The following is an 18,486-nucleotide window of genomic DNA, read 5'->3' on the forward strand; positions in this document are numbered from 1 at the left end:
CACCTCATCTCTGTACCCCACACATACAATTATCTTTAAGGTGCCTCAGTCGAGCAGAGAATTTCAAACAGATTCAAAAACAAAGACCAGGGAGGTTTCCAATGCCTCACAATGAAGGGCACCTATTGGTAGAAGGGTAAAAAAAAATAAGAAAAGCAGACATTGAATATCCGTTTCAGCATGATGAAGCTTTTAATTACACTTTGGATGGTGTATCAATACACTCAGTCACTACAAAGATACAGGCATCCTTCCTAAGTTGCTGGAGGGGAAGGAAATCACTGAGGGATTTCACCGTGAGGCCAATGGTGACTTTAAAACAGTTACAGAGTTTAACCTGTTAGGGCTAGGGGGGCAGTATTGACACGGCCGGATAAAAAACGTACCCGATTTAATCTGGTTACTACTCCTGCCCAGTAACTAGAATATGCATATAATTATTGGCTTTGGATAGAAAACACCCTAAAGTTTCTAAAACTGTTTGAATGGTGTCTGTGAGTATAACAGAACTCATATGGCAGGCCAAAACCTGAGAAGATTCCATGCAGGAAGTGGCCTGTCTGACAAGTTGTGTTTCATCTTGGCTCTTTTTATTGAAGACTGAGGATCTTTGCTATAACGTGACACTTCCTACGGCTCCCATAGGCTCTCAGAGCCCGGGAAAAAGCTGAACGATATCGAGGCAGCCTCTGGCTGAAACACTTTATCACGTTTGGCAAGTGGCCGATCAGAGTACTATGGGCTTAGGCGCGTACCCGAGTCGACCCCATGCTTTATTTTCTTTCGTCTGTTTACCTAAACGCAGATTCCCGGTCGGAATATTATTGCTTTTTTATGAGAAAAAATTGCATAAAAATTGATTTTAAACAGCGGTTGACATGCTTCGAAGTACGGTAATGGAATATTTAGAAATCTTTTGTCACGAATTGCGCCATGCTCGTCACCCTTATTTACCCTTTCGGATAGTGTCTTGAACGCACGAACAAAACGCCGCTATTTGGATATAACAATGGATTATTTTGAACCAAACCAACATTTGTTATTGAAGTAGAAGTCCATGGAAGTGCATTCTGACGAAGACAGCCAAGGTAATACAATTTTTCTTATAGTAAATCTGACTTTGGTGAGTGCTAAACTTGCTGGGTGTCTAAATAGCTAGCCCTGTGATGCCGGGCTATCTACTGAGAATATTGCAAAATGTGCTTTCACCGAAAAGCTATTTTAAAATCGGACATAGCGAGTGCATATAGGAGTTCTGTATCTATAATTCTTAAAATAATTGTTATGCTTTTTGTGAACGTTTATCGTGAGTAATTTAGTAAATTCACCGGCAGTGTTCGGTGGGAATGCTAGTCACATGCTAGTCACATGCTAATGTAAAAAGCTGGTTTTTGATATAAATATGAACTTGATTGAACAAAACATGCATGTATTGTATAACATAATGTCCTAGGGTTGTCATCTGATGAAGATCATCAAAGGTTAGTGCTACATTTAGCTGTGGTTTGGGTTTATGTGACATTATATGCTAGCTTGAAAAATGGGTGTCTGATTATTTCTGGCTGGGTACTCTGCTGACATAATCTAATGTTTTGCTTTCGTTGTAAAGCCTTTTTGAAATCGGACAGTGTGGTTAGATTAACGAGAGTCTTATCTTTAAAATGGTGTAAAATAGTCATATGTTTGAAAAATTGAAGTTTTTGCATTTGAGGAATTTGAATAACGCGCCACGGGATTACACTGGCTGTTGAGTAGGTGGGACGCAAGCGTCCCACCTAGCCCATAGAGGTTAATGGCTGTGATAGAAGAAAACTGAGGATGGATCAAGAACATTGTAGTTACTCCACAATACTAACCTAATTGACAAAGTGAAAAGTAAAAAAAAAAAATATATATATATATATATATATATATATATATATATAAAGTAATATAGCGAAAAATGTGTACAAAGTGTTATGTTTGGGGCAAATCCAATACAGCACAATACTGAGTACCCCTCTCTGTATTTTCAAACATAGTGGTGGCTACATCATGTTTGTAATAATTAAGGACAAGGGAGTGTTTCAGGATAAAAAATAAACTAAGCTAAGCACAGGCAAAATCAGAGAGGAAAACCGGGATTCACCTTTCAGCAGGACAATAACCTAAAACACAAGGCCAAATCTACACTGGAGTTGCTTACCAAGACGACAGTGAATGTTCCAGAGTGGCAGAGTTACAGTTTTGACTTAAGTCTGCTTGAAAATCTATGGCAAGACTTTAAAATGGTTCGCTAGTAATGATCAACAAACAATTTGACAGAGCTTGAAGAATTCTCAAAAGAAAAATGGGCAAATATTGTACCAAGTGTGCAAAGCTCTTAGAGACTTACCCAGAAAGATTCACAGCTGTGATTATAACGTATTGACTCAGCGGTGTGAATACTTAGTGCATTCGAAAGCATTCAGACCCCTTGACATTTTACACATTTTGTTACGTTACAGACTTATTCTAAAATTGATTAAATTGTATTTTTTCAATGACAAAGCAAAAACAGGTAAGACTGTACTGCAAATGTATAAACATTTTTTTTACAATGATATCACATTTACATAAGTATTCAAACCCTTCACTCAGAAATTTGTTTTGGCACCTTTGGCAGTGATTACAGCCTCAAGTCTTCTTGAGTATGATGCTACAAGCTTGGCACACCTGTATTTGGGGAGTTTCTCCCATTCTTCTCTGCAGATCCTCCCAAGATCTGTCAGGTTGGATTGGGAGTGTCGCTTCACAGCTGTTTTCAGGTCTCTCCAGAGATGTTCGATCGGGTTCAAGTCCGGGCTCTGGCTGGACCACTCAAGGACATTCAGAGACTTGCCCCGAAGCCACTCCTGCGTTGTCTTGGCTTTGTGCTTAGGGTTGTTGTCCTGTTGGAAAGTGAACCTTCGCCCCAGTCTGAGGTCCTGAGCGCTCTGGAACAGGTTTTCATCAAGGATTTCTCTGTACTTTGCTCCATTTATCTTTCCCTGGATCCTAACTAGTCTCCCAGCCCCTGCCGCTGAAAAACATCCCCACAGCTGCCACCACCATTCTTCACCGTAGGGATGGTGCCAGGTTTCCTCCAGACGTAACGCTTGGCATTCAGGCCAAAGAGTTCAATCTTGGTTTCATCAGACCAGAGAATCTTGTTTCTCATGGTCTGAGAGTCCTTTAGGTGCCTTTTGGCAAACTCCAAGCGGGCTGTCATGTACCTTTAACTGAGGAGTGGCTTCCGTCTGGTCCCTCTACCATAAACGCCTGATTGGTAGAGTGCTGCAGAGATGGTTGTCCTTCTGAAATGTTCTTCCATCTCCACAGAGGAACTCTAGAGCTCTGTCAGAGTGACCATCAGGTTCTTGGTCACCTCCCTGACCAAGTTCCTTCTCCCTTGATTGCCCAGTTTGGCCGGGCAGCCAGCTCTAGGAAGCATCTTGGTGGTTCCAAACTTCTTCCATTTAAGAGGCCACTGTGTTCTGGGGACCTTCAATGCTACAGCCATTTTTTGGTACCCTTCCCCAGATCTGTGCCTCGACACAATCCTGTCTCGGAGCTCTACAGACAATTCCTTCAATCTCATGGCTTGGTTTTTGCTCTGAAATGCACTGTCAACTGTGGGACCTTATATAGACAGGTGTGTGCCTAACCAAATAATGTACAATCAATTGAATTTGCCACAGGTGAACTCCAATCAAGTTGTAAAAACATCAAGGATGATCAATGGAAACAGGATGCACCAGAGCTCAATTTCAAGTCTCACAGCAAAGGGTTTGAATACTTATGTAAATAAGGTATCTGTTTTTTGGGTTTAATAAATGTGCAAACTGGTTTTCTCTTTGTCATTATGGGGTATTGTGTGTAGATTGATGAGGGGAAAAAACTATTTAATATATGTTATAATAAGCTTTAACTTAACAAAATGAGGAAAAAGGGAAGGGGTCTGAATACTTTCCGAATGCACCGTACGTAAATTAGATTTCTGTATTTTATTTTCAATAGATTTGCAAAAATGTGTAAATACATGATTTCGCTTTGTCATTATTGGGTATTGTGTGTAGATGGGTGAGCAAAAAATACATTTAAGCCATTTTGAATTCAGGCTGTAACAATAAAAGGTGGAATAAGTCAATACTTTCTGAAGGCACCGTATGTGCACTAGGCTGTATGTGCTGTGTTTGAGTGGCAGGCGGTGTGATGGCTGGAATGAGCTGTGGGTCTCAGTGCCCTGCAGTGTGAGCTCAGCTCCACATGCTAGGTGCCAGCCACAAGGAGACACACACACAGACACAGCCTAGTGCACATACACACACTTCCAATCACACACAGAGAATGCAGTGCACGCTTACTCGCCATCTCTTGCTTTGAAAAACCCACACCCATCCATGTGGTTACATAATCTCTGGTAGGGTCTCATGATGTTTCAGGAAAGCGATTTGATCTAACATAATGAGCTGATCTACTACTGTTATTATGGTTATCATGTCATTAAGGTTATCATGTCATTACTGTTATTATGGTTATCATGTCATTACTGTTATGATATTACTGTTAGTACTGATATGATATTGTTATTATGGTCAGTACTGTTATTATAGTAATTATGTTATTTATATTAAAATTATTACTGTTATATTTTAGTACTGTTATGTTGTTACTGTCATTATAGTTATGTTAGTGTTATTGTGGCTGTTATGTTACTGTTATTATGGTTAACTTATTACTGTTTTTATCTTGCGACTTATTATGGTTATTACGGCTGTTATTACTGTTATGTTATTACTATTGGTCTGTTGTACTGTTACTGTTTGTTATTACTGTTACTGTGTTTGTTATTACTGTTATGGTTATGTTAGTAATGTTAGGATATTACTGTTATGACATTACTGCTATTATGTTAGTACTGTTATTACAGTTATATTATTACTGTTATGGTTGTTATTACTGGTATTGTGTTTGTACTGTTATGTTATTAAAGTTAGATGTTATTATGTTATGATTTATTACTGTTATGGTTATATTATTACTGTTATGTTATGACTTACGGTATTATTGATATTAAGTTATAACAGTGGTGTGTGTTTGTAGGTTGTTGAATTATAACAGTGGTGGGTGTTTGTATTGTTGAGTGATAGCAGTGGTGTGTGTTTGTAGGTTGTTGAGTTATAGCAGTGGTGTGTGTTTGTAGGTTGTTGAGTTATAGCGGTGGTGGGTGTTTGTATTGTTGAGTTATAGCAGTGGTGTGTGTTTGTATTGTTGAGTTATAACAGTGGTGGGTGTTTGTATTGTTGAGTTATAACAGTGGTGTGTGTTTGTAGGTTGTTGAGTTAGAACAGTGGTGGGTGTTTTGTATTGTTGAGTTATAACAGTGGTGTGTGTTTGTATTGTTGAGTTATAACAGTGGTGGGTGTTTGTATTGTTGAGTTAGAACAGTGGTGTGTGTATTGTTGAGTTAGAACAGTGGTGTGTGTTTGTATTGTTGAGTTATAACAGTGGTGTGTGTTTGTATTGTTGAGTTATAACAGTGGTGGGTGTTTGTATTGTTGAGTTAGAACAGTGGTGTGTGTATTGTTGAGTTAGAACAGTGGTGTGTGTTTGTATTGTTGAGTTATAGCAGTGGTGTGTGTTTGTATTGTTGAGTTATAGCAGTGGTGTGTGTTTGTATTGTTGAGTTATAGCAGTGGTGTGTGTTTGTATTGTTGAGTTATAGCAGTGGTGTGTGTTTGTATTGTTGAGTTATAACAGTGGTGTGTGTTTGTATTGTTGAGTTATAACAGTGGTGGGTGTTTGTATTGTTGAGTTAGAACAGTGGTGTGTGTTTGTATTGTTGAGTTAGAACAGTGGTGTGTGTATTGTTGAGTTAGAACAGTGGTGTGTGTTTGTATTGTTGAGTTATAACAGTGGTGTGTGTTTGTATTGTTGAGTGATAACAGTGGTGTGTGTTTGTATTGTTGAGTTATAACAGTGGTGTGTGTTTGTATTGTTGAGTTATAACAGTGGTGTGTGTTTGTATTGTTGAGTTATAGCAGTGGTGTGTGTTTGTATTGTTGAGTTATAGCAGTGGTGTGTGTTTGTATTGTTGAGTTATAATAAGGGTGTGTGTGTTTTAAATCATCTAAACTCTTGGGGTCTGTTATAATGTGGGATCAGCAGTTATTCAGTGCCCCAAGAGAGGAGAGAGATGGAGATGGAGCTGTGCGATCAGTCAGTGACAGAATGTGCAGCTCTCATAACTTATGGGCAAATCACAATATCTCGAGAGAAAAAAATTTAAACAAACTTTCTCTAATGCAGATTTTGCTCTTGATGTTAAATTGTAGTTGCTCTGATTTCAAAAGGATTGTTGAAAAGTTAACACTATGGTGTCTGTGAGTGAGTGGGAAGGTGCACAAAGCACAGAAAGAGCGAAGGACACGAGACCAAAAATATAAAATCTCCTAAAGAAAATTGTATAGAAAGAAAATCTTCTTGCGATACAGGCATTTGGAACATCGTAAACATACATTGAAATGAATTGGATATCGCCCAGCCCCAGTGTAATTATATAACACTTGTGGACAGCAGCTTATCCCCGACATCTTGTTCCATTCATCTGACCATGCAGATAGTGATGTTCAAAAAGAACGAATCGTTCGCAAGTTGCACAACTCTTTTTACTGACTCGAGAGTCATGATCCGTTTTTCTGAGTAACTCGTTCATTTTAGTCGTTAGTTCGTTTGACCTGCTGGCCTCAATGACTACAGCATGATTAATACTCCATCCTCCGGCTCAGTGGCTCCAAAGGACGTGCTCCGACCAACAACTATAACATAGATCATGCTTCATTCACTATAGAGAAGAATAATACATGTTTACAACTGCTAATTGATCGCATGGTGCCAGAATGAATGCAATTCATTCTAGAACGTTAGGAGGGTCACAGCTTTGTAGAATCAAAACATGCACACAGCCTCTGCTCAACAAACTCATACGAATCATTTGGGGCGCTGCAGTTGGAACAATATGTGTTTCTCACCCTCATGGCAGTGAAGCATTCCGACAAGAGTCTTTCACAATCTCGTCCGGTTGCGGCCAAAACTAGACCTCGTTACAAATGTATCAAGAAATAACTGTATTTGTAGCAATCAACACATGTACATTCTTTTAAAGCACACTTTTACAAGTCTCAGTCACAAATGACATCTCCAATAAGCCCCTTATGGTGAACGACACGTGAATGAGAGGCTTGTAGAATAATGACTCTTTCAAGTTATCAGTTGGTCATTCGCCGGTGGGTGATCCTGCATGCTCTGGGCATCACTGACTGAAATTAACAAAATGAGTCCATTTGTTTTTTTTTTGCTTGAACCAGTCAAAGATATGTGTCAGTATAAAGAGACACTTCCCATCACTACATGCAGAGTGAACTGCAATAAAGTGCTCGTGACTCTGTGGTTGAGAAACTGCTCTCTCCATCAATGACTGGGCAGGGCTTAGTGTGGTAAGCGGCATTTAGCATCCGGAAAAATAGGGAGACAGATGACTGAAGTAGCAAACCAAATATAAAAACAGACATGACACGTGTCAGTGTTGCGTATCACATTTAACAAACCAAACATTGAAATACTGTTATAGAATGTAAAGTAAAAACCCAAACCTGTCCGTGCATCAATACCATTATTTAATAAAAATACGGTATACCGCCCAGCCCTAACACACGTACACACACAGCAGCAGCAGCTCCCCTGAAGGGCTGTGATCTCCACAACAGAACATCTGCATTAGTGTTCCAGAACATATTTTCTAGCTCATTATAGTGGCATGCAGGCTGGCACCTCTTTCTCTTTGTAGCTGGCTATTTATGGGGGTGAACGGGCTGGGCCACGCTCCCCCCTGGGGGGGGGGGTGTTGTAAAGCCCACAGGTGTGCAGTGCTACCTCTCCCCTGCACACACACACCCCACCTCACAACCCCCCAGTATAACTACAGAAGGACACTCTTTGCTGATGTCCTCTGAGGGACAGATGTGTGATACTAGGATATTCAGCGCAGCATAGCTCATGCAGTACAGTACAGTACATTACAGTACAGCACATTACAGTACAGCACATTACAGTACAGTACATTACATTACAGAACATTACAGTACAGCACATTACAGTACATTACAGAACATTACAGTACAGCACATTACAGAACAACACATTACAGTACATTACATTACAGTACAGCACATTACAGTACAGTACATTACAGTACAGCACATTACAGTACAGCACATTACCTTATCATGACTTTCCCCTCCCCATCAGCTCTGAATAGCAGGATAATGCTGTTACTACAGGGCCACTGTACAGTAGAAAAGGAAACATTCGGCTATTTTGTCTGAAGATTTGTGCAAGTACACGGGCAGAGATATCTGTCCTTAATTGGAGGGTTATGGTTTAAGAGCAGCGGTTATATGAGCCCAGCCTTCAAAGGAGGAGGGTTGCAGTCACCAAGACCAGCTGTGGCCCTCACTCTGTCTGTCTGTCTGTCTCTGTGTATGTGTGAGAGGGGAGGAGGATGAGGACATGAGGGCCATAGACAGTAATAATTGGTTATAAACACCCTGAGAAGTCATATAGGAGCTTTAGTGGGACGTTTGTTTAGCTGTTGTGTCTTTCTATTAGGTGACAGGAGGTGTAATTCATCTGTTTTTCAGTGTGGTATACTGTCTATGTAAAGACCAGTTCGGGCAATACAACTAGAGCAGGAAAAACTACTTTTTCTAGATGCATCTAGTTGGCAGAGAGAGGTCAAGCTGTCAGAAGAGATGTGCATCCTAGTTCAGCGGTCGTGTTCTGTGGTCGTAGTTTAGTGAAACCACACACCCTCGTATAGTCTGCTAACCCTAACATGTGAAAGCCTGTGATGTAATCAGCTCAAATCCTGTTAACTTCTCGCTGGAACATAATGTTTGAGCACCTGTGTGTGTGTGCACGCACTTCACCTCCGGGGCTATCAGAGGTTATCCGAGCCCGTCTAAGCCCCTTATGTAATTGACTGTCTCTTGTCCTGTGATTAGTGGTAATTTATTACGGGCCGTAGTCAATCAAAATAGATGGCTAAGTTTCCCAGCCTTCCAGGCTAAGACAACTTCTTAGACGTCTTGTCCTGCGGTGTTGCAGGATTTGAAAACATTTTCTATCCAAACATATAATAATGTCAAACCTCACTACGATGCGGTGCCTCAGACCGCTGCGCCACTCGGGAGGCATAACATTATTTTCCTACTGTCACAAACAGCTTTTTTCTCTGTCATCGCCTCCAGACAGTCCACTCCCCTGGGTGAGGTCACCTGAGATATTCTGGTCCCCCAGAGCGTTTACGGATGGTCACCCTTCCTATGGTCATTACTCCCAAATGGCCCTCCAGAGGACGATGAGAACGGCGCATAGCGGCCAGGGGGAAGTGTCCTTTAAGTGTCCCTGTGAGTTGACTCAGTCCACTTCTTCAAATGTCTGTGCCGCTGCCAGCCCCTGTATTTATGGGCCAGAATTGGAGATGTAGTGCTGCTGTAGAGCTGGGATCCTTTCACAGGACCTTGTTCCTGACCAGGCTGCGTTTGAGAGCACTCAGCGGTCTGTCTCCGCAGCCCAAAGGCTGTCATTAAAAGATGTGTGATTTATCAGAGAGAGGGTGCGCTGTGAAGGTCGTAATTACACGAGAGACCATGCACTGCCTGGACTCTTGTCTTGTCTGTCTTCTGTTCTGTTATCTTCCAGGGTTTTCTCTGGATCAAAAAGGGGCTTAGGTGGTGGGTGTGGCAGGGGGCGTGGCAATGGGCACGGTTGGCACGACTGAATTTTAGAGAACATTTTAGAGGCCCCCCAGCTTGGCCTTGTGGAGAATTGTTTGCATTTTTAAAGCACCTTTTCTGAAATTCTACACATTTTGCCTTGGAGCTGACAGAAAATGTTATGGATTTAAAAAACCTTTCCTGTGATTTGACACCTTTGACATGGAGCTGAGAAAACATTGTGCAGTGCTAAAGCTAATTTCCTGCAATTTTGTGCATTTTGACATGGCTAATGCTGTTTGTTTTTGGTTGTGTTTCAGATATTTTTTTCCCCCAATAGAAATGAATGGTAAATAATGTATTGTGTCATTTTGGAGTCACTTTTGTTCTAAATAAGAATATGTTTGTAAACACTTGTACATTAATATGGATGCTACCATGATTACGGATAGTTCCGAATGAAACATGAATAATGTGAACTATTTTGAAACCTGTATGGCACAGCTGTCCATTTTTTGGACCTTAAGTGAAACTGGTATACTTTTTTATTTATGCCAATTTTCTTTTACCAGTTTTGGTCTTTAATACAGCGCCGACAAACAAGTTCCTTCCCCCTTCCACTTGCCTCATCCATTTTTGCAGAAATGATGTAATTAGTTGGATGTCATTTTGGATAGAGGAGACATTTCCATATATTTTTGTTAGCTTCATGTGTGACAACTCCACTAGTCCTATTTATGATATATTTTAAAAAGATTGCCGTTTTTACATTTTTTCACAAAAATATTAAATATATAAATATTTTAAATCAATTAGTATATTTGAGTTTTACTATAATATTTGTTCTGTCTTTTCTGGTGGATTAAACTGAAATAGCAACCAACTTTCTATGGCTTGTTTTAAAAATAGCGATATTTTGGAGATTATTTCCTTTTCAAATAATGGAAAGTGAGAGGTTGTAATCTGAATAAAGGGAAAAAGGCCATTCTTGAACATGGGGTGGGCCATTACTAATCTGCTAGAGAACCCGTTTGGATTTAAGTATAGCTTTTGTATGACTGCAGCCTTTAGTGAGAAGTCTAATGCTTTAATAATTGCTGCCCTCCGAATTAATATTAATTATATAAATAGGCCCATTTAATTTAGTCTTGCCTGCTATTCCAAATAACATTTGATCTTTTTTGTTCGTATAATTTAAAAAACAAGTCATTAGGTGTAGGCAGGGCCATGTCACATTTGTCGTAAAAAGTGGACCAAGGCGCAGCGGGTATCGTGCTCATCTTCCTTTTTATTTGGATAAACGTGAACACTTAGAACAAAAAATAACAAACAACGACAAAAACAGTCCTGTAAGGCTAACCAGCTATACACGTAACAACTACCCACAAAACCCTTAGAAAAACACCCCTACTAAATAGGACCTTCAATTAGAGGCAATGAGGAACAGCTGGCTCCAATTGAAGGTCAGCCCAATAAACTAAACATAGAAATATAAGAACTAGAACAAACATAGAAATATATTAACATAGAATATAACCCCAAAAAACCCGAAACACACAAAACAAACACACCCCTGCCACGTCCTGACCAACTACAATAACAAAATGACCCCTTTTCTGGTCAGGATGTGACAGGCCATAAGAAAATAGCTAAACTGGGAAATGACTAAAGATATAATCAGGGATTTTTCCACAAAGAGACAGGTATTTCCCTTTCCATCTAGCAAGATCTTATCTATTTCTGATAACTTTCTATTAAAATATATAAATATATTTATTTCCTTCGGGATATGATTACTGTCAGACCATTTTGCTGTTAAACTGCACGGTAATGGAAAATATATTTATTTTTTTGTGATCCAATACGTAATATCATAATGGATTATCATAATTTGATTGTAATCCAGAGAGGTTCAAAAAATTATCTAGATCTTCTGAGGCTGTGGAGGGATCCAAATTGTGGATTTAAAAGAACATGAATCAGGTGTTGTGTGTATTGGCACTCATAGGATGTAATGTCTGTGCTTGCCCATTTAAGATAAAAACTTATCTTGAACAAGGCTTGTTAATCAATCAATGAGTCAAACCAGTGCTACCGTCTGGCTGTGATAAAAACCTTGATTGTTTTTCATAAGATAAGATGAATGCAAGCTAGCAACTTACCTTGGCTCCTTGCAGCCACAAGGTCCATTAGATGCTGCACTCGCGTAACAGGGGGTCAGCCTGCCATGCAGTCTCCTCGTGGATTGCAATGTAATCGGCCATAAGGCCCATTACCGATTGTTATGAAAACTTGAAATCGTCCCTAGGCTGATTAATCAGGCCAATTAATCAGTCGACCTCTAGTTATAACTCAACAACACAAACACACACCACTGCTATCACTCAACAATACAAACACACACCACTGCTATCACTCAACAATACAAACACACACCACTGCTATAACTCAACAATACAAACACACACCACTGCTATAACTCAACAATACAAACACACACCACTGTTATAACTCAACAATACAAACACACACCACTGTTATAACTCAACAATACAAACACACACCACTGTTATAACTCAACAATACAAACACACACCACTGCTATAACTCAACAATACAAACACACACCACTGTTATAACTCAACAACCTACAAACACACACCACTGTTATAACTCAACAACACAAACACCCACCACTGTTATAACTCAACAATACAAACACACACCACTGTTATAACTCAACAATACAAACACACACCACTGCTATAACTCAACAATACAAACACACACCACTGTTATAACTCAACAATACAAACACCCACCACTGTTATCACTCAACTGAGCCCCCCTGTGGCTCAGTTGGTAGAGCATGGTGTGTGCAACGCCAGGGTTGTGGGTTCGATTCAAACACACACCACTGTTATAACTCAACAATACAAACACACACCACTGCTATAACTCAACAATACAAAACACACACACCACTGTTATAACTCAACAATCTACAAACACACACCACTGTTATAACTCAACAACAATACAAACACACACCACTGTTATAACTCAACAACAATACAAACACACACCACTGTTATAACTCAACAATACAAACACACACCACTGTTATAACTCATCAATACAAACACCCAGCACTGTTATAACTCAACAATACAAACACCCACCACTGTTATAACTCAACAACCTACAAACACACACCACTGTTATAACTCAACAATACAAACACCCACCACTGCTATAACTCAACAATACAAACACACACCACTGTTATAACTCAACAATACAAACACCCACCACTGCTATAACTCAACAATACAAACACACACCACTGCTATAACTCAACAATACAAACACCCACCACTGCTATAACTCAACAATACAAACACACACCACTGTTATAACTCAACAATACAAACACACACCACTGCTATAACTCAACAATACAAACACCCACCACTGTTATAACTCAACAATACAAACACACACCACTGCTATAACTCAACAATACAAACACCCACCACTGTTCTAACTCAATAACTCAACAATACAAACACACACCACTGTTATAACTCAACAATACAAACACACACCACTGTTATAACTCAACAATACAAACACACACCACTGCTATAACTCAACAATACAAACACCCACCACTGTTGTAACTCAACAACCTACAAACACCCACCACTGTTATAATTTAACACAGACACACCCCTGTTGTCATTCATCAACAATACAAAGACACACACATTAAACTGTCCAGCTGCACACAAATAACTTGGGCTGAGAATTGCCAGGGACCTCACTATACAATATTACCATGATACTTAGTAGCTGATAAAATTTGTATTGCAATTATTTTTGTATCACAATTCTACAAATATGTATTGTGATCCGATACTGCGATTTTAATGCGATTCGATGTTCCAAACATATTGCTCACTGTTATGTGAGCCATGAGAAACAAGTATTGATATATCATCGTCTAAAATAACATTGTGACACTGAACTATTGATTTTTTGCCCCATCACTACAAAGAACACACTACCAAGGTAGCAGAGTTCCCTCAGCAACCACAATCAGTAAAAGCCCTCTGGGGTTCACCTTCCCCATGCTGCAGAAGGACACCATTTCAAAAGAGTGTAACTGTGACTCACACTTTGTTTTGGTATGGGGGTTTTACTCATTGTTTTTGTATTCATCACACATCACCTTAGAAATGCTGTTGGTTCAAGGACTGTAGGTTGATCCAAAAATAGATTGGTGTATGCTGCTGAATATATTACACTGAAATCATGTTTCTTACATTCCTCACCTCAGATGAGTCTTGGTTTTGATTTATTAGACGATTTAATAAAAATGTCTCACTGTTCTAAAACAAACCTAGACCTGTCTGTAGATCCCAGACAAAGAAACAAGGAATTCGACCACTTCAAAGCCTCTACCACACACACACACACACACACACACACACACACACACACACACACACACACAAACCAAAACTGTTAGCTAGCTTATGGGGATAATTCCTAAAACTCTTCGTCCTTGGCACTTGTGTGCTTTCATTTCTCATAATTTCTCTCAAAATGACGTAACTACCGGCACTTCGTTCAATTTGTCTAATATAATGGACCATAACACTGTTGGGTTTGATTCAAACAACTGTTAAAGCCAATAATGATACGGTTGAAATGGTCCGAATCACCCATCTCCTGGCACGGACAGCGTGGTTCCCAGGATGGGCGTGAGCTGCCAACGACCGCCTGCCAAACCCCCATTGAATGTCCACAGGACTGGCATGGCCACTGTGTTGAACGGAACTGAATGAAGGAGATCAAATCCAATTTGATTTGAACCATTCACCCATAGATTACATTTATTATGGCGCAGACACACCAATAGTGTGTCAGGAAACACTCTTTGCCCTATAGATATGATATAATCAAGGCTACTCAATAGAATACATGAAGGACAAAAATAAATAACTTTCACTACATTTTACAGCAGGGGTGGAATTGCACTTGCCTCTTGGACGAGACCAGAAAATAGAGCAACTTCAAGCCAACTTGAAGTTAGCCCTCAAGTAAACTCAAGTAAAAGTCACCCGGCAAAATACTAGAGTAATGTCACGACTTCTACTGAAGTTTTCCTTGTTCGGGTGGTGTTCGGCGATCGACGTCACCGGCCTTCTAGCCACCATTGATCAGTTTTTCATTTTCCATTGGTTTTGTCTGGTCTCTTTACACACCTGTTTCATATCCCAGTAATTATATGTTGTGTATTTAACCCTCTGCTTCCCCTCATTTCTCTGTCGGTGATTGTTTGTTTGTTATGTACGTGTTGTTTCTGTATCGGTGTGCGACGGGTTATTGTTTTACCCGGATTATTTTTCTACGTTGTTTTTTTGTAAATAAATATTCAATTTTTAACCACTCTGTTTTCTCCTGCGCCTGACTTCCCTGCCACCTACTTACAGGGACTATGACAAGTAAAAGTATTTGCTTTTAAATATACTTAAGAATCAACAGTAAATGTAATTGCTAAAATACATATAAGTATCAAAAGTAAAAGTATAAATCATTTCAAATTCCTTATATTAACCTCTTACATCTAGATGTTCCGCTAGCGGAACACCGCTCCAATATCCAATGATAGGGCGTGGCGCGAATTACAAATTCCTCGAAAATCCGAAAACTTCAATTTTTCAAACATATGACTATTTTACACCATTTTAAAGACAAGACTCTCCTTTATCTAACCACACTGTCCAATTTCAAAAAGGCTTTACAACGAAAGCAAAACATTAGATTATGTCAGCAGAGTATCCAGCCAGAAATAATCAGACACCCATTTTTCAAGCTAGCATCTAAATAATGGAAAGCAAAACAAATATAAACCAAACAGATTTTGTTTTATTGTTTAACATTTCTTTTTCAGAATTTCTCTACTGTAAGGGCTGTCGTGAGAGAGAGTAGATCAAGGTGCAGCGGAGTTAGTGTTCATCATTGAATATTTAATAGCAGAAAGAACACTATACAAAACAAAACGAGAAAACTGACAGCCAAACAGTCCTGTCAGGTGCAAAACACTAAACAGAAACAATTACCCACAAAACCCCAACGGAAAACATGCACTTATGTGTGACTCCCAATCAACAACAACGAACTTCAGCTGTGCCTGGTTGGGAGCCACACACGGCCCAAAACAAATAAATACAAAAACATAGAACGCCCACCCAATGTAACACCCTGGCCTAACCAAAATAAAGAACAAAAAACCCAATCTATGGCCAGGGCGTTACAATCACACATAAGTGCCTGTTTTTCCGTTGGGGTTTTGTGGGTAATTGTTTCTGTTAGTGTTTTGCACTTGACAGGACTGTTTGGCTGTCGGTTTTCTTATTTTTGTATAGTGTTCTTTCGTCAATTAAATAAATATTCAATGATGAACACTAACTCCGCTGCACCTTGGTCTACTCTCTCTCACGACAGCCATTACACCCAGAGGGTAGTGCGGTCTGCACAACGCATCACCGGGGGCAAACTACCTGCCCTCCATGACACCTACAGCACCCGATGTCACAGGAAGGCCGAAAAGATCATCAAGGACAACAACCACCCAAGCCACTGCCTGTTCACCCCGCTATCATCCAGATGGCGATACAGGTGCATCAAAGCTGGGACCGAGAGACTGAAAAACAGCTTCTATCTCAAGGCCATCAGACCTCTAAACAGCAATCACTAACTCAGAGAGGCTGCTGCCTACATTGAGACCCAGTCACTGGCCACTTTAATAAATGGATCACTAGTCACTTTAAACAATGCACTCTAAATAATGCCACTTTAATAATGTGTACATATCTTACATTACTCATATCACATGTATATACTGTATTTTATACCATCTATTGCACCTTGCCTATGCCGCTCGGCCATCGCTCATCCATATACTTACATGTACATATTGTCATTCACCCCTTTAGATGTGTGTATTAGGTAGTTGTTGGGGAATTGTTAGATTACTTGTTAGATATTACTACACTGTCAGAACTAGAAGCACAAGGATTTCGCTACACTCGCATTAACATCTGCTAACCATGTGTATGTGACAAATACAATTTGATTTGATTTTAGTAACGTTAGTTGGATAGAGGACAGGACACCTCCAATCTCACATTATAGAAAGGTATGGTCCTCCTTAATCAAACGTACTTCTTATGCCACAGACAGGGTTTCACCACACACACACACACACATTTGTGGAACTTCTGGCCTAATAGTGCTCATTTAACATGCAGTCTAAATAAATGAAATTGTCTAATTTCATGAGCTAACAGTACTGTGTTAAACTCAAATGAGTAAAACACAGGAAGGCGTAATACAATTGGACAGCTATGAACAGGCAAATATTTACGTAAAGATTCCATACAAAGTAGGCTGTGGTTTAAATGTGTGACTTGGCTACAATGTTGTCGCACGAGGTATTGCATGCTTTATTTATGATCCAAAGGTTGTTCTAAATCTATCAAGTAGTAGTGCTCGTGATTGATGTTGATAGCCTAGGATAAAAACAATTTAACGGTGCAGTTGGCTATGGTCCTTTCATCATTCTGACCGTGCAAAGATAAACCCGTTAACCTAAACCGTTCAGGCTATTTATTTGCTATTGAATATTCTTGCTTAATTATGTTTTATTTATATGTCCATTCTAAAAACCAAATCGACCGCTGGCTGAATCTCTTGTAGCCACATATTTTGCCAAGTGACTGCTCGTCATTACAATGTAGTCTACCGCGGGCTGTTAGCACAAAGCGCTCTGAAGCGTGAGGAGCAACTGCCTGCAAATCCTGCGGGGAGCCATTAAAGCCTTACCTAGGAAATGTGCCAGTCTTCATTGTTTTAGAAGGCAGGCTAGTGTCCGTTTTTTCCTCCGTTAACCGAGCTGTGTGGGCAGTGGTCCGGTTTCACAGCGCTGTTTGAAATCAGATTCATGAAAGCTGCACATTCGGTGTCGTCTCACATTGTCAGAAGCCTTTTTCATGCAGCCTCAGCATGAGAGTGGTGGGTGGAGTCTCGATGTCTCTTTCGCTTTGAGGTTGTAACCTAGCGTGAAATATAGCGCCTTTGAGTGTTTGGGATCAACCAAGAGTTTATTTGAAGCCTTCCTAAACATGAATAATACCTTGTCCTCAGTTCGTCGCGCATGGAGTCTACAAGGTGTCCAAAGCGTTTCACAGGGATGCTGGCCCATGTTGACTCCAATGCTTCCCACAGTTGTGTCAAGTTGGCTGGATGTCATTTGGGTGGTGGACCATTTTTGATACACATGGGAAACTGTTGAGGGTGAAAAACTCAGCAGTGTTGCAATTCTTGATACATACCAGGCCGCTTGCCACCTACTACCATACCACGTTCAAAGGTGCTTAAATCTTTTGTCTTGTCCATTCACCATCTGAATGGCATAGATCTCAATTGTCTCAGGGCTTAAAAATCCTTCTTTAACCTGTCTCATCACCTTCATCTACACTGATTGAAGTGGATTTAACAAGTTACATCAATAAGGGATCATAGCTTTCACCTGGATTCACCTGGTCAGTCTATGTCAGTGGTTCCCAACCTTTATCAGTTACTGTACCGCCAACTGAATTTTGCTTTGCCCGTAGTACCCCCTCATAGAGCATTTTAC

The 18,486-nt window shown here is 40.0% G+C and overlaps 1 protein-coding gene across 1 annotated transcript in view; it reads right to left on the minus strand.

The window, feature by feature from the left end:
• The window catches only part of LOC106586768 (beta-galactoside alpha-2,6-sialyltransferase 2), a 113,366-nt gene extending 95,300 nt beyond the window's left edge, over positions 1 to 18,066 (minus strand). Inside the window, exon 1 of the mRNA XM_014174374.2 lies at positions 17,673 to 18,066. The gene's annotated coding sequence lies outside the window, so the exon portion shown is untranslated. The remainder of the gene's footprint in view (positions 1 to 17,672) is intronic.
• Positions 18,067 to 18,486: the final 420 nt, after the last annotated feature.

The sequence above is a fragment of the Salmo salar genome, chromosome ssa25 (genome assembly GCF_905237065.1).
Source record: "Salmo salar chromosome ssa25, Ssal_v3.1, whole genome shotgun sequence".
NCBI classification, from domain to species: domain Eukaryota; kingdom Metazoa; phylum Chordata; class Actinopteri; order Salmoniformes; family Salmonidae; genus Salmo; species Salmo salar.